At 56.8% G+C, this 21,993-nt stretch overlaps 1 protein-coding gene and 1 pseudogene across 2 annotated transcripts in view; one reads left to right on the forward strand and one right to left on the reverse strand.

Moving 5' to 3' along the window:
* The window catches only part of ZC3H18 (zinc finger CCCH-type containing 18), a 49,131-nt gene extending 45,164 nt beyond the window's left edge, over nt 1–3,967 (reverse strand). Inside the window, exon 1 of the mRNA XM_082608219.1 lies at nt 3,794–3,967. The gene's annotated coding sequence lies outside the window, so the exon portion shown is untranslated. The remainder of the gene's footprint in view (nt 1–3,793) is intronic.
* An 11,432-nt stretch (nt 3,968–15,399) lies between these two features.
* On the forward strand, nt 15,400–21,004 carry LOC309794303 (thyrotropin-releasing hormone receptor-like; annotated as a pseudogene). The gene is made up of 7 exons: nt 15,400–15,459; nt 15,616–15,748; nt 16,459–17,072; nt 17,385–17,415; nt 17,521–17,745; nt 17,922–18,292; nt 20,305–21,004. The product of its transcript is annotated as a thyrotropin-releasing hormone receptor-like (transcript).
* The last annotated feature ends 989 nt before the right edge of the window (nt 21,005–21,993 follow it).

Raw genomic sequence — 21,993 nt, forward strand, 5'->3', positions numbered from 1 at the left:
GGCTTCCAACACCCACATCCCTCTCCCACCAGAGTGCGGTCAGTCTCCTGGGTGCTCAGGAGACAGCCATCCAACACGTGCCGGGTGATCAACTCTGCATGACCACGTGTGCAATAAAACCAAGTCCCCCACCTGCTGAGGGACTTCCACTGCGCCAGGCACTCGACCCACTTCCTCACATCAACCCTCCAAACAAATGCTGCTCCGCTCACAGAGAAGGAAACCAAGGCCACGTGGCCACTGGGCGCAATCGGGGCTTGCATCTCCGAGTTGCTGCCGGAGCAGGTGCCCAGTGCCGGCGCCTGCCCGATGCAGGAAACGAGCTCCTGCTATCTGCCCAGGGACTAATCCCCACTTACCGCCATTGTTTTGACAGGAAAATGGGACCTGAGCTCTAACTGACTTTACACATTCTTTTTTGGAACAGAGCCCTCACGTAAATCGGGGACTTCTACCGAAGCAGTAGATTGTGCCTGTTGTTCTTTTCTCCCTTTTAAAGTCTTGTGCTGATCCATCTAGGTTGCTATCTTAGCCCTTCTAGAACCAAAAAGACACATTTTCACAGAGATGGAAAAGTAACTATATGATCCATACAGACTATTAAAGAACAGTGATGACCATATGGGAATCAAACTTGTGACACCAGTCACTTATTCTTTTATTTTCTATGTGTCTAAAGTTTGAACCTTAGGCACTTACACTAAAGGTGAATCTCATATAAGAAGCCCTCACAAAGGTGCACACTTCTACACCGACACCACAGGAAATGCTGCCTCCAATTAAAATCCTGAGACTGCTGTACTGCGTGTAAAAAAAGAAGTACTTGCAGAGCCTGCATGCTCCCCAAAGTTTGTATTATGGAAATCACTTCAACCTTCCATGCACAAAGCTAACTTCCCTCCTCTCACGGGCAGTTTTCAGTGCTGACCAGAAGGTGGTAGAGTGAAAGGCCCTGTGCACCTGTTCCTATCGGGGGAGGACTAGCGCTGTCAGTCTTCTGGGCAGCACGGATTGCTCTGAGAATCTGAGGAAGGGGATGGCTCCTCTCCCTACAAAAACCTGGACATACACAATTTATCCCCCACTTTCGGAGTTCAAAACCTCCTGAGGTCCACCCGCTGAGAACTCCTGCCCTAAGTATGCCGTACGTTATTCTACTACATACCCAAACTCGCCACACTGTATACCACAACTATCTGTTTGCAAAGTCTGTTGGGAGACCCCCCGCCCCCAGCCCCATGAAGGGCCTGAGTGGAAGGGCTCAGAATCACCTGGCTTCTCCGAGCTCAGCAAATGGCTGGCACTTGGTAGCAGAGCTACCATATAACTTATTGTCTGAACTTGGGGGCGTGTTTGAGACTGAAAGGGGCCACTGTTAACCATTACAGCCTGGCTGTCCTAGGCACACTGGGACACACAGTCACCCTTAGGAGGCCCTGGCAACCTCCTGAGCAAAGGGGTCCCATCTCTTCTCTCCCTGTGGAACCTCCTGGGATTTTCCAATCTGAGGCTACACACAGGTGAACAGCTTGCAGAGGAAAACATGCCAAAGAATCTTCCTGCTTATCAGAAGCAACCTGAGTCACACCCCGCTGCACAGAAGGGGTGTGTCGCTGGGGATCAGAAGACAGTGTGTGTTCCAGGCCCTGCTCTGGGCGAGTTAACTGGCTCTCTGGGCATCAGTGTCCTGTTTTGAGATTAGTTCAATTTGGCAAATATCTGAGTACGTGCTCTGTGTCGGGAGCCAAGAAAACCATGTGGTCTGTTAAATGCACACGATGAAATGGAGGGTCCTCTGCACGTCTTCACAACCCCCAGGCTCACTATTCTTCCTCAGTCTGTTCTTCTCACACAATCACCCTGTCATCGAGCATTCCTGGCAAAGTTTAGAACTCTTTAGTCCTTTGACCCACAAGACAGTGAACTTGCCTGGAGAACAGAATAACAATGTCCATCACTGTGTCTGCACAGCACGCTACACAGGCAGACGGCGACTGAGAGACGCTCGCTGAATAAATCACAAAGTCTCATTACTTGATAAACTACCTGTTGCACGCCAGAAAGAAACTTGAAGTAACTGCCTACTTTTTAGAAGGCTGTTCTAGAACTGAGACACAGAGTGGGTGCCACCTCGTTTCCCAGAGGTCATTCTGGAAGGCTGCGCCCTGACTGCAAGGACACTGGTACAGTACACAACGTGTGGGCACTCTTCTTTCTCAGCAACCTGTAGAACCTGCAGAACACTGCCCTGGCACTCTCAGGGGCAGCAAGTCTTCCCTCTCTCACGGTGGGTCACTCTGACAAACCGCAGGAAGCTGTTCAGAGCCTGGTCTGGTAAGTGAGGTGAGTTCCCAAGCCAGGTAAGATGGGTTTTGGTCAAACATGGGGTGTGACTATTGAATGCAACTGATTTTTCTCCTACGGCTTGTATATTTACTACGGCTTGTATGTTTACTACCAAAACAGGAGTTCCAAAGAGGTTTCGGCAAAGGAGCACCAATGAAATACAAGCCTAACCTTCCAGGATAGTAAGTTTTAATGGAGCAGTCCCTATCTGAATGCCCAAGTTCTGGTACATCTGGTTAAAATTCAGACGCATAACTTCATGGATTTACAACCTCCAAAGGAAGGATGTCAGGGTTGGTGACAGACACCATCCCCAGACTGACTAAACCTGACATCAAACGACTCGTCAGGGAGGAAGCACTCCCCTTTTGAGATGATCTGTGAAAAAGGAAAAAACCTCTTCAGTGTTTGATCGTTTCCCACCCAGAACCGGAGACAAGTTCCAGCCTCTGGGACACACGTGATTGGTTTCCAGAGCTGGCTGGGCTCCACACATGTGCTCAGATTGTAAAATCATCAGGCAAAGACTCCCCTGCCTGGGAAGCGGGAATCAGCCTGGATCCAGGCTCACCCTGAGAATCCCAACCTCTGCTCTGGGACAGGGCCACTCCACAGGCAACAAGAAGGAGATGAGAATCAAAGGAGAGAAGATGACAGCACTCTGCTATATCTCTAAATGCCCCCTTCGTCCATTCTCCCCAAACTAATCTGAAGAACTGACCTGCTCTCACAGATACAGAGCTGAACAGCTCATTTAAGACGATCGACCGCTCTGGCCGGCAAACTCAGCTGTCAGGAAGTAGTCAGTAAAACTGAAGCTTTAGCAGGAGGAAGGCTGAAAGTCTTTAAGTCTTAGGTTCTCCCAGCAATGGGGCCGGCATCCTTTGGGCTCTTAACCAAAGGGGCACAAGGAATTTTATTCCAAAGAGTGGCGCGCGTCTTGGGACACAGCCAATAGGTCCTACCTGTGCCTCCGAGAAGCCGAGGGAGCAAGTTCCAGGAGGCTCCGGGGAGCTCAAAGCTCCCGAAGAGCCTGTCCCCAATCCGGAGGGCGAACCTGTGTGCCTCCTTCCGCCCCCCACCCCATCTTTGTGGGCGGAAAGCAGTGCCACGCGAATATCCCGGAAGAGAAATGACAGCTTCGGGAGATCAACCCCACTGCAGAGAGCGGAAGCTGCTGTCGGGCGCTCGAGCTGAGGGGGTCCAGGACCCCCAGGCCGGCTCGCCCGGACGGAACGTGGGATCGTGCCTAGCTCAGCTTCCCCTTCCCGAGGCCCGAGAGCAACGCTTCGGCCGGGGTCAGCCTGGAGCGCTCCCCGGAGGCGGAGGCGGAGGCGGAGGCGGCGGGCTCCCGGGCCTCGGCTCCGCGCCGCCGCCACGCTCCCCGCCCGGCCGCCTCGGCCTCCTCCTCCCGCCGGCCCGGCCTCTCGCCGTCGCCACCACTTACCTCAGCGCAAGGGCAGAGAGGGGGCCACGGCTTCGCAGGTGTCGGGGCGGCGCGGAGAAGACGTCCCTCAGCCCTTCCGCTCCTCACAGGCTCCGGCTTGAGGCGCGACGCGGGCGGAACAAACGGGATCCACTACCCGCGGGGGCCGGCCATTGTGCGACGTCATCAGGCCGCGACGGTTGTCTGCGGGCCGGCGGGCTTCCCTCGCTTGCCACGCCCTCTAACTGCTTCCTTCCGGCCTCCGCGCGGCCGCCTCCGCGCGGCCGCGCCCCCGCGGCGCGCGCCCGCCCGAGCGAGCACGGCGCAGGCGCGGCCGGGACACCGCCCCTGGGGCGGGTCTCCGAGCCGGCGCCCCGCCCGCCTAGACGCAGGGAGGGCTTCCCGCGCCGCGCGGTCTCGTGACCCGCGAGTGCCGGTTCGCGCCTGGCAGTTCGCTGTGGAGGCGGGTCCTGCGACCTCGGGGCTCGGAACTTACCTGCTAAGTTCCGGCTGAAGAGGTCCCAGCCAAAGTTAATCCTTTTCGGGAAATGAGTTTAAGTAGCAGACCTTAAACATTTTAAACTTTTTCCCGGGGACTAAATAGCTCCCTCTCTGTTAAATATAATCAGTGGAACGCAAAATTAATCGTTTTCGAGAAACTGAGTTTAAATGTCAAAGACTAAACATTTTTTTTACAAAGAAAATATTTTTATTTGTATAACAAATATTATTAGAAATGATGACATAATAAAATTAACAGAGTTGATGTGATGTCGAGATACAAATAAGTATGTAATGCTATTGATGATTAATCATTTTGTTTCATCCAACTTCCCACCGATTATTTTAGACAGCATCTCTGGTGTATTTCTGACTGAATCTTAAGCATGATGTATCCAGGTGATTCAATTAGGAAATCTCTGAAAGAATGAAGCCTAAACATTTTTTTAAAACTATATCTGTGCGACTAAATAGCTCCTGCTTTCAAGTATAATCAGTCCAACACAAAATTTAATCATTTTTTTGAGATATTGAGTTTAAATGTCAAAGCTTAAACATTTAATTTTTTATTATTATTTTTTGTAGGCAATCCAGTGTTGAAAAGTTTGCTTCATCATTTTGTGGTGTTATCTTTGGGTTAAGAAACAGGATCAACTAAAAAGAAAATTTCATAGAGTCCTAGTGGAATTTACCACACTGTGGCTTGTAACCTATTTGCTGGAAGCACCATAAAGTTCTCAGTAGTAAAAATCAACCTTAATTAGCTTTTTTTTTTTTTTTTTTTTTTTTTTTTTTTTTTCTTTTTGCGGTATGCGGGCCTCTCACTGTTGTGGCCTCTCCCGTTGCGGAGCACAGGCTCCGGACGCGCAGGCCCAGCGGCCATGGCTCACGGGCCCAGCCGCTCCGCGGCATATGGGATCCTCCCAGACCGGGGCACGAACCCGCATCCCCTGCATCGGCAGGCGGACTCTCAACCACTGCGCCACCAGGGAGGCCCTTAATTAGCTTTTAAATTGAAAAGCAAATATTTTTTTGGGTGCTGTCTTAGAATGAGAGGTCCAGGGTGGGATTTTCCCCATAGCAAATAAATAAAAATAGGAGTCCCGGCTGGCAAAAGGACATAGACCACTGAAAGCGTAAACATCTAAAACTATTCCCAATGTTGTTAAAAAGTAGCAACAGGTCCAAAATGGAGTCACTTATGCTAAGCCTATCAAGACTTAATACCTAATTTAATTGAAGTTTTAGCCTCTCCCTAGAGTGGAAATTTAAACCCATCAGTCAGCACTAGGGAGATGATCTGCCTAAGACCCCTGCATCCCCTAAGGGAAGGTGCCCTTGCTGGAAGTAACCCACCCTTTTAACCTCCTTGTCCCACCCTCCTGTGCCTATAACAACCTCCATTTTGTACAGCTTTTAGAAGCCTTTCTGCTTGCTAGATGGCATGCAGCCTGATTCATAAATTGTTGAATAAAGCTAATTAGGTCTTCAAGTTTACTCAGTTGAATTTTTAACACTGATTTCTTAAAAATAATCAGCTCAAAAAAAACAAAACAAAATAATAATCAGCTCAACACAAAAGTTAATCATTTTTTAAAGATACTGCGTTTAAATATCAGAGCTTAAAATTTTACACTCTTTCCATGTGGATAAACAGCTCTGTATCTTATTAAATGCAATCAGCTTAATGTCCTTGACCAGAAGGACATCATGTGGCATTGGGAGTATTTTTACAGCTTACCAACTGCCTTCACAGCCATCAGCGTGGAGCCACACGAGCCTACTGCAGAGCATCAAACTGTCCATGTTACAACAGGAACCTGCACTTAGAGGGACCCTGGGCTTGGTCGAATGCTCTGCTGTCCTCGCCTTAAGATTCTTAATCATTTTTTAACAAGGGGCCCACGTTTTCACTTTGCAGTGGACCATGTGTGAATGAATGAGCGAGAGAAGAAATTGAGGGCATTGACATGGAGCTACCATTTGACCCGATGATGTCACTCCCAGAGAAAGGAAATGTGTGCACAAAAACGTGTACACGAATGTTCCAGCAGTGTTATTCACAACAGCCCCAGAGTGGAAACAACCTAGGTGTCCATCAACTGATGATGGCTCAGTAAAATGTGGTCCAGGGAATTCCCTGGGGGTCCTGTGGTTAGCGCTTGGCCCTTTCACTGACAAAGGCCCAGGTTCGATCCCTGGTCCAGAAACTAAGATCCTACAAGCTGTGTGGCAGGGCCAAAAAAAAAATGTGGCCCATCCATACGGTAGAGTACTACTCAGCCATACAGAAGATCGAACTCTGTCTAAGAAGAGATGCCATAGTCCAACCGTAAGAGGACACAAGAAGGTGGAAGGGGGCTCTTGCCAGAGCCCGGATCCTGGACTTCCAGGTTCGAGAACTGTGGAAATAAATGTCTGTAGTTGAAGCCCTTCCAGTCTGCGGTATCTGTTATGGTCGTCTGAGCTGACTAATACATTCTATTTACATGGAATATCCAGAAGAGGCAAATCCACAGAGTCAGAAAGTAGGTGAGAGGTTACCAGGGGCTGGGGGAGGTGGGATGGGGAATGACCACTTAATGGGGATAAAAGTTCTTTTAGGGGTGATGAAAATATTCCAGAGTCAGGTAGTTGTGATGGTTGTACAACTTTGTGAATATACTAAAAACCACTGAATTGTGCACTCTAAAAGGGTAGATTTTGGGGGGTGGGGGGAATTGGGAGATTAGGTTTGACACACATACACTATTGGCAGTAGGTATAAAATAGACAACTATCGAGAACATACTGTATAGCACAGGGAACTCTACTTAATGCACAGTGGTGACCTAAATGGGAAGGAAATCCAAAAAAGAGGGGATATATGTATATGTATAGCTGATTCATTTTGATGTACAGTAGAAACTAACACAACATTGTAAAGCAACCATATACTCCAATAAAAATTAATTTAAAAAAGGGTAGATTTTATGTCATATGAATTATACTTCAATAAAGCTATTCTTTTTTTAAAAAAAGAGCAACTAAGCCTGTGCACCACAACTACTGAGCTTGTGCTCTAGAGCCCGCGAGCCACAACTACCGAGCCCGCGTACTACAACTACTGAGCCCGCGTACTACAACTACTGAAGCCTGTCCTCCTAGAGCCCGTGCTCCGCAACTAGAGAAGCCACCACAAAGAGAAGCCCGCGCACTGCAACGAAGAGTAGCCCCTGCTCGCCGCAACTAGAGAAAGCCTGTACGCAGCAACAAAGACCCAATGCAGCCAAAAATCAATCAATAAATAAATGAAAATTTTTTAAAAAAGGAAAGAAATGAAGGGAGATGGTAGAGGAGAGGAGGAGGGTGGGAGCTGAGAGGCGGTGGGAGAGGCTTGGGGGAGGGGACTCCTCATAGGTGAATCTCTGAGTGTCCTCCTGTTTCTCCCTCCCCTCGCCTCTGGATCCAGCCACATCACCACCTGCCAGGATTAAGACCACAGCTCCAGCCCCTCCCCCCCGTTTCCTGCTCCGCTCCGCTCCGTCACTGCCCCAGCCCTACCCTCTCCCAGCACTCAGCCACGTGTCTAAATCTCAGATTGGTTCCAATCTCATCACTCCGGCCTGAGACCCCTCCAGCAGCTCCCTCTGCCCCCAGATAAAACCCACTCCTGAGTGCGCTGCCCCCGCTCTGTACCCCCGGGCCGCTGCTGGCCCCCCCGCCCCCCCACCTGGGGTTACTAACCCCAGTGTTTTCAACATCTGGAGTGTGCATGTGTGTATGGGGGAGGGCGGGGAGGGGCATTCAGAAAGACAGAAAATGGCCAAGGTGGGATTAGAACCCAGGTCTCTCTGAATCTAAATCCCCGACCTTGAGCCACTGAGTCCCCAAGTGTAAGGATGCAAGCAGTGCTCTCTAGGCCTCAGTGTTCCGGCTCTAAGAAGTGGGGCTATTCACCCCTGCTGCCTCCCTCGGAGGAGGGAAGGAAGAGACAGGAGGTGACAGGCACAAACGTCTGTCCTTATATGGACTCACAGCAGGCCTGGTGCCCCGCGATCTCGTGGAATCCTGGGAGGCAGCCCCACCATTCTCTCCGTTTTATAGTCAGGGAAATAGAAACTGCAACGTCGAAGACCTGGGATTCCACCCCAGGCAGTTGGACCACAAAACCCAAGTGACCTAGTGAATGAGGCTGTCTCCAGATTAAGGTACTCTGGCTGTGGCTGTTACGTAAGAGAAACGTAAACATCTGTTTCATCCAGCCCTGGTCATCTGGGGTCACTGTCACCGGCAGCCACTGTGACATTAACTGGCACATCCCCCCACGTTCTGTGGGACAATAGGTGTGGTCCCATCAGGCAAGGGCCTTTGGGTCAGTTGAGCCAATGGGCCTGCATTAACATTACTTATCGTATAAAATAGCTGTGGCCATGGGCTGTGACAGACATCTTCACGGCCATAATCGTGGAGTGCTGGATGGGAACTTAAAGGTGTGGTAATCTGCATTGGGCCACGACCACCTTGGGAAACGGCGTGGCATTAGTGAGAGCAGTGCCTGGGATCAGCAGCTCCACCCCAGACAGTGGGGTCCCTGGATCACCAACAGCAGCAGCACCTGGGGATTTGTCAGGAATGCACATTCTCAGGCCCCGCCCCACTCCTGCTGCTTGAGAATCTCTGGCTGCGGGCCAGCGGCCTGTAGGTTAACAGGCCCCGGGGAAGAGTAAGAACCACTGGCCTGGGCCTCTCTTGCCCATCCCAGCAAGGATGTTCATAGGTCTCTTCGTAATAACCGAAAGAAAAAAGGCAAAAACCAGAAATGGCCCAAATGTTTACAGGTGATTGTGATATCTCACAATATTTACAAGATTGTAATTGTTTAGCATTGTAACATATGGATCCCAAGCTTCTGTGTACAAATCTATACACAAATCTTTACAGGGGTGAAGCAAAGCTGCTTCCGAGGTGGGAGGGGGCGCTGGGTGCCCTGCTGAGGAGCCATGGGGCCATGGGAGGCTCCTAGGCAGTGACAAGAAGGGCGCGGCAGGCGGTTATGTTAAAACCCCCGTCTGACTGTTCTTGCATCTGGATCACCCTGGGGTCTGCCGCGTTTCCTCTGGTTTTCAGCGATCTGGTCCTTTTTCATCTCACGACTTGTATTTTCAATTTGCTGTGGGACATTGTGGATGAATTATCTACTCCCGAAGAAGGCAAGGCTTTCTTCTCCCCAGCAGGTGGTTTTAGCAGATCACTGGGCCCTGTTAAGATTTGCTTCTAGGCGTCACCAGGGCTGGTCCGTGCTCCCGGGGAGGGAGCCTTCTACGCCCACCTCCCGTCCGCAGGCTCCATCTGCAACCTGTCTCTCCCAATGCCATACACGGCTGGCTCCGTGTCGCGGACCACCCCCCCCCCCAAGTGCTTTCCGCTGGTTCCTGAGGTTTTCCCCAGGGTGGGAGCTTCCCCTCAAGCCCCAGCCGGTGTGTCCCACCTCCTCAGCTCAGCAAGGCTGTGCTTGCTGCTTTCTGTGCCCCGACGCCAGGGTGGGTGCAGGGCTTAGGTTGCCCTCTGCCTTCGTTCAGGGCTCATCCCCTCAACCCCGCCCCAAATGCCTCGACGTATGCGTGTGTGTCTTTATGAGTTTGTCCAGGGGCGAGGGTGAGCCCCGCACAAGGGCTTCTGTCTGAAGCCACATCTGCGAAAATGAATCTGCTGGACGGATCCACCAGGAGGAGGGAACCAGGAGTTCTCGCCTCTCCAAGTGACCGGATGCCTCGGGCTGTCACCAGAGGGCGCACCAGTACGGGCGTTTGGGGTCCCATGCTGGGAGGGCCTCAGGCTCCTGGACGTTCAAATGCTGTCCGTCCCCTGCACTAGCTCATGGTCACATGGTGAGGGGCACAAGTGGGCGCAGGCTCATGTGCGGGCCCTGACGTGCACACACGTGCACACTCCCCCATCTTCATCCAGACCCCACTCACATCGCAGCCCCTACGCAGACGCAGTGAGAGGGCTCCACTCTCAGGAAAGGATGGGCTCCACCGTCAGGGGTGCTGACCCCTGTGGGACCCCTGGTCCCTCCAGGTTCCATCCTGGCCTCATGGGGTTCCCAGCACTGACCCCACCTGGCTTCCTTCCCTCCCTGGAGACATCCAGGCGAGACCCTGAAACCCAGCCAACGGGTGGCTGCCTGCCCCTGTTTCATGAGGTTCACAGGCCCCGGGGAGGTTGGGGGGAAGGGCTCCTGGGACCTCCTTGCCTAAAGCTGTGTAGTTTCTGTGGCCCCAGGGCCCCTCGCACAGCAGGGCCTGGGCAGGCTGGTTCTGGTGAATGAATGAATGAATGAATGAATGATTATTATTTTTTGGCCTCGCCGCACGGCTTGTGGGATCTTAATTCCCCCACCAGGGGTCGAACTGATGCTCTCAGCAGTGAAAGCGTGGCGTCTTAACCGCTGGGCTGCCAGGGAGGTCCTGATGAGTGAATACTGAGCTAAGGGATGAAGGTCAGCTCAGTTCCCACCTCGAGGCCTTTATCGAGGACCCTGGGTTCCCTCCCACAGTGGACAACCCGGGTGCGGCAGTTTCACACTCCAACATCCTCCTCCACTTTGGCCACCAACAGAGCCCATGTGAACCCGCAGGCCATGCTGTGGTCCAGCCGGCAGCTTCCTATGCTGAAGACAAGTAGACTGTGGTGGCCGGGCTCCAGGACGGCCCCAAGGGACCCTGCATGCCTGCCTGCCTGCCTGCCTGCCTGTGGGGACTGAGCTCCCCAGCAGCCCCTCAATCTGGCTGGGCCTTGGTGACGCAGGGGACAGGGTGCTGAGCTGCCGTGTAGGGAGCCCAGTTGTCTGCTGGTCTGGCTGCAGGGAGAGGCAGAGGCCCCGTCCAGCCGGCCCATCCTCCCTGTGGGCACCAGCCAGACAGCCGGACACCATCCCAGCCGTCATCACGTGCAGAAGGGCCGCCGACAGAAAGGCAGGATGACAAGGCGGCTGTAGTGTCAGTCCTGCGCTGGGGGCGGCCAGTCACCCGGCACCAGAGGACCAAGGCGGCAGGGGCACTGCCATGGCGGGGACCAGGCGCCCCGCCCACAGGTGCCCAGCCTCTGTGTGAGCTCACTGCCTGAGTGTGACTTTTCCCCTTTCAAGCACCAGCCTGCCTGGTCTCTTTACGCCTACAGCCTTCTGCCTGTGCCTCCGTCTTCTTTTACACAGACATCACCTCATCTCCAGGAGCACCTCCCACCCCACCCCTTCCTCCCCTGGCCTGGAGCCATCCACTCCTCTCTGCCCAGATTCCAGCAGAACCCATGGCCAAATACCCAGGCGTGCTGCTCAAATATCCATTAATAACCAGACAGTGTGGCCACCAACCAGCCAGAAGGGCCTCCGACATAGGACCAGACATTTACGCTTTGGATCCTGGGCCGTGGAGACGTCTAGACGGTTCGAGGGAGTAGCAGGGCGGCAAGGTGGAGGGCCTTGGGACCAAAAACAGGAAGGATCCCATGAGACAGGCAGCCTTTCAGTGGGGCATTTAATCTCCTTTTCTTTCTTTCTTTCTTTTTACAATGTATTTTTAAAATATTTATTTATTTATTTGGTTGCACCTGGTCTTAGTTGTGGCAGGCTGGCTCCTTAGTTGCAGCTCACTGGCTCCTTAGTTGCGGCATGTGAACTTTTAGTTGTGGCATGCATGTGGGATCTAGTTCCCTGACCAGGGATCAAACCCAGGCCCCCCACACTGGTAGCTCGGAGTCTTATCCACTGTGCCACCAGGGAAGTCCCTTGTCTCTTTTCCTAACTACAGAATCAACACACATTTATCGATGCAGACAGAGAAACAAGGTGACCCAGGTGCTGGGTGTCCCTTTTCTCCAGACATTTCTGGAGTCTATGGCCGAGGATACCAACTTTGTAGAAGGAGAGATTTGGGTTCAGATACCAGCTTTACCATTGACTAGCTCTGTGGCTTTGAGCTAACCAACTTGCGCCTGTGAGGCTCTGCTTTCTCTTCTGAAAAACGGCGACGATAACAGTTGCCACCATGAGGGGATAGTTGTGATGGCCACACAAGATGCCCAGGGCCGGGCCCCATGCCTGGCACATGCCAAGCTCCTGGAGGATGGCTGCTATGAGACACGAATACATTTTGCAAACAGGTGAGAGCGCTCACCCACTATTTGCAGCCCGCCCTTTAACTCAACCGATCACATGCCAATCAGTTTTTCTCAACCACATCTGTTTTAGCTGCTAGACATCCAGCTGTGGGGACATAGCATCAAGTCCTAACCACTCTGAGTGGACATCTAAGTTGTCAGCGAGTTGTCTTACCGTGAACAAGAGGTCCGTAACTGCATCATACCTGGGAGAAGCCACCGAGGATTTCTGGGCTGCTTGGGCGGGGTGTTGCTGGCTGCAGGACTCCAGGGGCACCCGGAGGGTGGAGACGCGGGAAAGTCTGCGGGCTGTGGTCTGTCCACAGATGAGCTAGTGGGTGAGAACTCAGGGCGGGTGAGGCATTCTATACATCGGTGCTGGGTGGCGATGCCTCTGCCCCTCTGGCACCTTTTTCCTGTCCGAGAGAGAGAAGGAGGAGCCCCGCGCCCAAGAGCAAGGCGAGTGGTGTAGAGTGAGGGCCAAATGTGAGGCTTAAGACAGATTCTAGTCCAGCCTGGTGATTTCAGCACCAGCCAGGAGGACAGCAGTCGAGAGCTGTCCTGGGAGCGGAATTCCCAGGGGAGGGCCACCCTGGAGGAGAGGGGAGAGGCGCAGGAGGTGGGTTAGGGGTGGCAGGGAGAGCCAGGGAGATCCCCTGCCCACCGGGTACTGCGGAGCCCTCCGTGTGGCCCTCCCAGTGTTCCAGGCAGCCCCAGTGGGGAGCTGGGCTGCCATGTTAGGGCAGTAGGACCACAGCCTGCCAGGCATGCTGTCTCTTCTGCCGTCCTTTCTCCTCCCCAGCAGCCCTCCCCCGCCTCCGCTCATCTCTGTGTCCAGCCAGGTCCTGGGAATCACATCTCAGGGACCAAGCAGATGAAAATGCACTCAGCGAGGATTCACGTACAGGAGTGTTCACAACAGTGGCGTCTGATTCCCCCAAACTGGAAACAACCCAGAAGTCCACTGAGAGTCCATCCTGCGTGGACATACTGCAGCCCAGCCCTACGGCAGAGAATCACACAGCAGGGGAGACGGATGAGCTGGTTACACACAGCCAGGCGAGTCCCCACCCGCCGGTGCCGGCGGAATAAGCAGGACACAGTTGCAGTGGCTCTGGTTATAAAAAGTTCCGTGACGGGCACAACAGAAGACAGTGATGGGGACGCCCCCAGGGTGAGGGCGGGCGATGGCACCCACGTGCTCGCTTTATTCATTCAACCGTCGTTTCACGTTTCGGGCACCTTTCTCTGAGCATATTATGTTCCAAAATCAAAACGTAAAGAAACAAGAAAAGACACTAGGTGTCGCTGGTCTTTCTGGGAGACAGGTATTCAAGGGCACTTCGCCTGGATGCTCGATTTGGTGGCCAGGGATCCGCACGCTACCCAGGTCCCTCCAGCCTGAGGCATCCGGGCCTGGCACTGCAATCTGCACTTTAAATGCCTTGGAAGAGCCAGGCCGCTGGCCATTTGGGGGTGACAGCTGGGATTCCTGCTTTCTGAGCCAGCTGAGGGGCCCCTTCGGGCTCTGTTCCCGAAGGCCAGCCAAGAGGGGGTGCACAGCGGCAGTGTCAGCCCAGCGGGAAGGGTGGGGCACCCCTGCTCCCTGGAGCCCCCAGGCCAGGGCCCCAGTCCTGCTCCTGCACCCCTGCCCGGGCCTCAGCCTCCCAGCCAGCACGGCGCTCAGCTCAGTGTCCCCTCCTCTCCAGATCACAGTGGAAGGCCCTCGGGGGGCGGTCCCCACACCAGACTCACCTTCAGATTCCAGACGTCTGAGCCCCCCGCCCCCCGCCCCAGTAATCCCAGCCTCCCGGGTAAGGGGACCAGTCCACGCCCTCCCCACCTCCTCCCTGGGTCTCCGCCTCTTCCTGTCAGGCTCTAGGGGCTCAGCGGGCTAGCGGGGTCCTTCCCAGCCTGGCGAACCTGTGGCCTGGGGAAGGCAGGGGGCTTGGGCTTTCTTCTCACAGGTGTCCCTGCGGGGGAAGCTGCATCGGCTGCGTTCAGCCCCGCAAGGATGGCAGGTGGGGGGAGGGCGGGGAGAAGTGGGCGGGGGCTCGTGCGCGTGAGCACGCAGCACGGCTGTGGGCGGCACTGCAGGCTGTGGCGGCACTGCAGGCTGCGGGCGACACTGCAGGCTGCGGGCGGCACTGCAGGCTGCGGGCGGCACTGCAGCCTGCGGGCGGCACTGCAGCCTGCGGAAGCAGAAGCCTTGCTGTGCGATCGGCTCACCTCTCCCTCTGTCCCGCTCTGGGAGGAGGAAGGTGCTGAGTCTCTTCGCTGGGTAAGTTCTCAGCTGGGAGACGGTGGTCCCGGCTGCCCGCCTGGTAGAAGGCTTTGTTCAGACAGGCTCGCGTGCAGGCAGGAGGGGGATGGAGGTGAGGAGGAGGGGGGCCCCCGAGACACCGCCGGGTGAGCGCCGGGCCGCAGGGGGCCTTGCAGACGGGGGTGGGGGGCTGCTGGGAGAGCTCTGGGTCTGTCCTGACCCCGGGCCGCCGGCTGGAGGGAAGTGGAGCCTTTGGGGTCGTGGCGGCTGCTGTGACCCTGGGGCCATAGTCTCCTCCAGCTAAACGGGAGAGAGGCTCTTTTCCAGCAGAGCGAGGGGCCTCAGGCCGCGTGGACCCGTGTGTGGGAGTGTCTGCAGACGCCTGTGGGCACAGGTGTGTGGCGTGTGTTCTGCGTGCTTGTGCACCTGGGTGTGTGAGTGTGGACAGTGTGTGTCTGTAGCTACAGCACAGACGCCTGGGTTGTGATGTGCATTTGTGTACTTGTGTGTGCTTTTGGGCCCCTGTGTTGTGGGTACAGGTGTGTGGGGGGTGAGTCAAGTGTGTGCGTGCATGTGTGTGTGTATTGTTGTGTGCGGCGGGTATGCTGTGCAGGGGGGTTTGCTTCGTGTGTGTTGTGTCTGTCTGTGTGCTTGTGTGTCTGCATTTCTGCGTGTTGCTGTGCACAGGGGCAGTTGGGCTGACTGTGTGGGCAGCGTGCGTATGCACGTGTGTGAACCCCCTGTGACTGTCGCGTGCGTGTGCGGTGCAGGTGTGCTGCGGGTATGTCGTGTGTTGTGCGTGTATTGCGTGTGTGCGCGGGTGTGTGGCCGGCATCCTGGGGCCACCAGCTCTCTCCCAGCCCTGCCCCGTGGGCCACAGTGGGGGCCGCCCTGTGAAGCTCTGGCGGTGTCAGCCTTGGATCCCTCTGCTCGGTAGAGCTCCGTCTCCGCTCTGGTCCTGGGTCGCCTGTGCAGCGGGGAGGCGGGGCTGCCAGGGGCGAGGCTGTGCTCTGAGGGAGCTGGCACGCGGCACTGCTGGCCGGTGACACCTGCGGGGTGGACGGGTGGAGGTGGGCGGTGCGCGTGTGCAGGTGGGCGGTGCGCGGTGCGGCGTCAGTGTTGGGTGTGCCCTGGGCCTTCGGCCGTTTGCCCCAGTCCCAGCTGTGACCTCACCCCTCGATCAGCTCACGATACAAACCCTTTTGCCATCACTCCAGGAGCTGAGACGGGAGAGAGGGGCGCCTGAGAACCTCGATGGGTGGAGGGGGGCTGGCCGACCCTGGCGTTTCCAGAGCAACAGGGAGCAGAGGCCGCATAGCCGCGGCTGGGGCCCTGCGGACGCCCTGGGCGCCCCCGTCTCATCCACTGCACGCAGCCCACCCGGGATCGAGCTAGGATCCCCTGAAGGATGGGAGACTGAGGCCCAGGGTGATTAAAGCCTCAATTTTAACTTGAGTAATGGACATGCGACAGGTGCCAGGCTCCGGGCCCAGAAATTTCCGTGCCTCGCCGTTTTGTGGGACTCTCACCGTGTCCCTGAGAAGCAGGTGTCTTGATTCCCCCAGTTTCACAGACGAGCTGCCTGGGGCTTGGACATGCTGTGTGGCTTCCTAGTGACAGGGGTAGCTGGCCGCTGAGCACTCAGGAGGTGCTGGGCTGGGGCGTGACGTGCATCCTCCCAGGTTTAACCTTCGCTTGGTCTCACATCTTAGGTATGACGGTTGTCTGCATTTACGTCCCAGGGGACTGAGGCTGGCACAGCAGGCGGCTCTCTGACTGCATTTACGGCAGAGGCCAGAAGGAGCATCCCTGTTCTGTCCCTCACCTGGCCAAGCAGTCACGTCACGAGCGCCGGGTCCCTGCGTGTCCCTGGGGCCGGGCTCTCTGGAGAGGCAGGTGTTCATCCAGCGGCGCGAGGCCCGGCCACTGGTGTGGACGCCTCCCAGAGTCCCCTCCCCCTCCAGCACCTGCGCAGCCACCGTGGAAAACAGGAGTGGGCCGGGCAGCCCCAGCACTGTGTCCCTGGTTCCCAGTGATGCCGTCCCCAGCCCTGAGTACAAGATGGTCTCGGTCTTCCCGGTGCTCCTCGTGTGCATGGTGGGCAGTGGGCAACGCCATGGTGGTGCTGACCACACGGGACATGCACACAGCTGACATGCTACCTGGTCAGCCTGGCCTTGGCAAACCTTACTGTGCTGGTGGCTGCCGGGCTGCCCAACGTCTCCAAAGCTTGGCTGGGCAGTGGGTCTGCGGCCACGCCAGCTGCCTGGGCATCACCTGCTTGCGGTACCTGGGCATCCGTGCCTCCTCCTCCTCCGTCCCGGCGTTCGCCGCGGAGAGGGAGGTACACTCCAACCCCTCCTGCAGGCCAGGACTTCCTGGCCACGATCCTTGGTAAACTGAGTCTGCTCCCCACTTATGGAGGGGGCGCTGTGTAGGACCCTGCAGGAGCCCGGCAAGGGTGGGGGCAGGCGCCGGGAAGCGGGCTTCTCATCTCACCTCTGCTACTGACTTGCTGCGGATGTCAAGGTAACCCTGCACTTCTCTGGGCTTGGTGTCCCCACCGGGAACGTGGGCACTGGGACCGGACAGTCTCTTGGGCCTCTTCCAACTATGAAGTTAACACCTGAGAGGCCATCTAGCCTCTAAGCATGTGGATGCTGAAACCCACTGACCGGGTTCAAGCCCAGCTCTGCCCCTTCCCAGCTGCGTGGCCTTCAGCACATTGGCCCAGAGGGTTAGGATGTCTCATCCAGGGCTACACAGAACGGGGACATAACCGAGGCCTTCTGACATCCATACCCTGGCCCGGTCCTGGTTCTCCCCTGCTGTGCCCATCTAGGGTCGCAATGTCCTTGACCCCTCAGCCTGTGACCTTTGGCGGTGGACAGTAGAAAACCCACCCTGGGATTTGCACAAAGGTCAAGGTCTTCGCAAGGGCACTCTGAACCTTGTGGGCCTGGCCGGACCTCGAGGGGCTGCACCTTCCGACTCGGCCCTGCCCTCCCCTCAAGACTGGCACCTTTGCTCTGCCAGTCCCCGAAGCTGCCTCCACACGGCCTCCCAGGTCCCCTACGAAAGGGGCAGTTGCACCATTGCGCCCACATTCGGTTCCCCATCGGGGAATCTGATTAGCTGAGTGGACCACCCTCCATGGCCCAATCCCAGGGGTTGGCGGGTGGGTCACGTGACTGCCCTGTGGCCTGCAGGTACCTCGCCATCTGACACCCGATGCGGGCACAGGCCGCGTGCATCGTGGCCGGCGTCTGGGGGACCACATCCACCTACTGCCTGCTCTGGTTCTTCCTGGTGGACTTGGATGCTGGCGGGCACCAGGGGCCGCAGCCTGTACCTGCCCATCTGCCTGCTGGACGTCACCGTCTTCTTCGTTATGCCCTGCTGGAGGCCACCATCCTCTGCAGTCTCGTAGGGAGGGTCTTCATCCAGAGCTCCCCGGCCCACCTGCCACAGCTCAGGGATCAGCTTGGGGGCCAGCATGGGGGTGGCGAGGACTGGCCAGAGCCCGGAACCCAGGGGAGGCAGCCTCGTGGGCCAGGCGGGGCGCAACAGGCAACTGCCCCGGGGCCAGAGGCTCCCTTTCTTCCAGGAAGCAGGTGGGCAGGGGTGGCCGGTGGGGAGCAGGGGTGGGCGGGGTTGGTTTGCAGAGAGGCAGGGAGATGCGGCAGAGGCGTGAATGGACAGAGAGGGGGTGCTGGCTCCACGTTCGTCCACCCACTCACTCAGCAGGTGTCCCCTGGGCACCGACTGTGTGCCAGGCGAGGATGCAGGGACACAGGGGAGAACAGAACAAGATAAACATCCTGCCCCCGGGGCTCATGGCAGGACAAGTAAACATGGACCCTGTCAGAGGAAGAAATGGAGCCCGGAGGAGTGGGAGTTTAGGGGAAAGTTCGGGAAGACCTTGCTGAGGTGATGACTGAATAAAGATCTGAGGTGACCAAGCAGACACCCAGGAAGTGGTCCAGGCAGCGGGGGAAGGGGGCAGGGGGAGGGCCTGGTGCACCGAGGGTCAGCAAGGATGGGGGGCCCGGGAAGCACTTGGCTCTGACTGGAGGGGGCCGGGGCTCTGAGCGGAGGGGCCGCACCCCCCTCCAGTTTCAGGGGGATCCCCATACATTTGGAGCCTCAGACAGGTGTGCACAGGTCCCACATGTAACCACGACGGGCACTCGGAGAGGCTGAGGCAGGGGGAAGGCTGAGCAGAGAGGGCCCCTGTGGACGAGCAGCAGAGATGTGAGTGGAGGGGGAGACACAGAGCGGGAGACACAGAGACAGAGAGACAGTGAGAGGGAGAGATGGAGAGACGGAGAGAAACAGAGAGAGAGAGACAGACAGAGAAGGAGAGACAGAGGCAGAGGGAGAGCCAGAAGCACAGAGCGGCCAAGGCCTGCTGGCACTCGGGGTGTAGCATGGCCCCAGAACAAAACTATGGACACAGAGATGTCAAACTTCCTGGGGCAAAACAGTGATGACTTCATGGGGAGCCCTCTCCCCACTACCCCTCCACAGACCCGTGAAGGACACTGCTATTCTCCTGGTGCCACAAATGGAAGAGGGGGGCTCAGAGAGGTTAAGTGGGCTGCCCAAGGTCACACAGCTGGGAAGTGGTCACACAGCTCACGCCTGCCGGCTCCAGCACCCATGCTCCCACCCACTGCCCCTGCATCCTGAAGGCGGCAGCAGGGAGGGCCCAAGACTAGAGCAGATACCAGGCCCCTCTGAGACCTCCCCTCAGTTCTGGGGCCCATAGGGAGCTCCCTGCATGGGTCAGTGGAGGCTGCCCTCGGAGGTGGCCGGGACACATGCCCCTTCCCCTCCCATTGACCCTCCTTCCTCGCAGAGAAGCCGGGACCCTGGGCTGGCAGCTGAAAGTTAGGTGGAAGAGCCCAGAGTATCCCTGTCCTCAGCCCCCCTCCTGACAGGATTGTCTTCTGGGCCTGGCGACTCACTCCTGGGCTGAAAGAACAGATTGGGGTGTAGAAAGGGGATGTGACCGTGGCTGGCTGGGCCCCTCGGGACAGCGGTGAGCACAGGCGGGCTGCAGGAGAAGCTGGTTCATGGTGCGTGTGCTGTGTCATCCTTCACTCTGAGCCTCTGCTTCCTCTCCCTTTTTTTTTTTTTTTTGTCTGCGTGGCTTGCAGGATCATAGTTCCCAGACCACGGATTGAACCTGGGTCCTGGCAGTGAAAGTGCCGAGTCCTAACCACTGGACCACCAGGGAACTCCCTGCTTCCTTGTCCTTTATGTGGAGATGATGACGGAACCACTGGAGGGCCCGGTGCAGGGGACGTAACCTAAGTGCCAGCAGCCACAGCGTCCACCTGGGGCCTTCCTGTGTCATCCCGGGCCCGAGGCCCCGCTCCAGGCAACCGGTCTTCACTTGCTGGGCGTCTGAGAGGTCTGGCGGATAGGGTGCGCCAGGGGGCTCAGGGCAGTGAGTATTTACCAGCTGAAGTGGGGCTATTTCATGAGCGTATCAACCAGCACAGCTCTGAATGCCGGCCCTGGGCTCCTGCACAGGAAACGTTTAGCACAGAGCCATACGCAGTGGTCGTTTAAGCGATTATCGTAGTTAATGTTCTCATCACTTAGCAAACATGCCCTGAGGCAGGAGCCACGTCCCTCGGTCACTCGGTGTGCCGGTGCCAGGGGCTTCCCACCCCTGCCCTCCCGCCCTGCAGGTCACCACGATGCTGGTGGTGGTTGTGCCCCTCTTTGCCGCCCTGTGGATGCCCTGCCGCACGCTGGTGCTGTGCTACTCCTTTGTGGCCCAGCCTTTCCCGGACCCCTGGGGGCTCCTCTTCTGCCGCACCTGTGTCTACACCAACAACGCCATCAACCCCATCATCTACAGCCTCACGTCCCCGAAGTTCCGGCTGCTTGCCAGCAGCTGTGCGGGGGTGGGGTGGAGGAGGCACAGAGGCGCGCGGCTGGCCTCAGCTCCACCAGCTACAGCGTGGACCCCAGAAGATGCAGACCCGCGGGAGTGAGGCCACGGGCCCTCAGGCAGCTGGGCCCCCACTCCAGCAGCAAGGGCCTGGTTTCAGCACCGTCTGAGGGCTGCCTCCCCCTGCCCAGCCCCTCTTGCCTCCCTCGGTTTGCTCCTGTGCTGGGTCCTGTCCGCTGGTGGCTGGCAGGGCCAGGAGAGGGGAGACACTCCTTTGCCAACGGCTCTTCTGGGTCCCTGGTGCCTTCCCTCCCCATGAACGAGGACTGGTCACGTGTCCTAGTTCTGGCCCGGTGGCTGGACTCCATTTAGGTAGCGCTCTCCCCTCCTCTGGAAGTGGGGGGGGTTAGGAGCAGGAAGAAGCTGGGAGGGGGCCAGCCTTCACTGGTGTAAAATTAGGACCCTCCGTCTGTTATTCATTCGTTTAAGCACTCTGTTTTCCAGGGCAAAAGTCCTGATGGGTATTACAGGAATGCATTTCCAGTCTCTTGGTGACAGCCTGTGTCAGTCTGGCTGTGGGCGGAGCCCGTGTGCGACGTTTTCCAAGCGGGACGGTGCCACCTGGGGCCACATAGAAAGGGTACCCAGCCCTACCGCTGACACCCAGAGACACCGCTGGCAGACTCGCCACTCACGTGTGCTGAGGCTGGCCGGTACCCGGGCCTCCGGCCTCCTCCCCTTTGAGCTCTGTCCCTGGACCACAAGCCCTGAGTGGTGTTGCCTCGGGTCATAAACAGAGCAGAGTGCTGTGTTTCTTCGGGCCCCTCAGCCAGAAACAGGAAGCCTTCCTGAACCCCCTCGCCCGAAGTGTTCAAGCTCTGCTCTCGTGGGGCCCGCTTTGCTGACCACCGCCCTCTACACCCAGCACCAGAGAGGGAGGTCAGGGCGTGGGACGGCCAGGCCCCAGGCTTCTTCCTCTCGGACTTCATCTTTTTTCTGGGTGGAACACTGCAGCCAAAGGCATTGACAATTCAGGCGTCAGGTGGCAGAAGAAGCCCTCCGCGGGGGAGCCAGATGTGTTTCTGGGCCAGCTGGTGCGTGGGACCGTTGCCTTGCCCGGCTTTCAGAACCTCAGGCTTCAGTTAATTCCCGCCACTTCCCAGGCGAGACTCTGTATGGAAAGTGCTTTCAAAATCATGGGCAGGGACACAGATCACCGGTTGTCACCTCTGCTGTGACTCCAAGCGCCAGCGGAGGCTGGGCCGAGGGCCACATGCGAGCGGCCAAGACCTGGGACCCCAGAGCTAGCCCTCAGGTCAATGGCCCTGCGGGCGGCCTGCTATGCTTCGAGCCGTCCGGGCCCCAGGGGAGGACGCGGCCTGTTTACAAGGGCCGGAGGGTGTCGGC

Source organism: Mesoplodon mirus, assembly GCF_964341445.2.
Source record: "Mesoplodon mirus genome assembly, chromosome: 19".
In the NCBI taxonomy this organism is placed as follows: Eukaryota; Metazoa; Chordata; class Mammalia; order Artiodactyla; family Ziphiidae; genus Mesoplodon; species Mesoplodon mirus.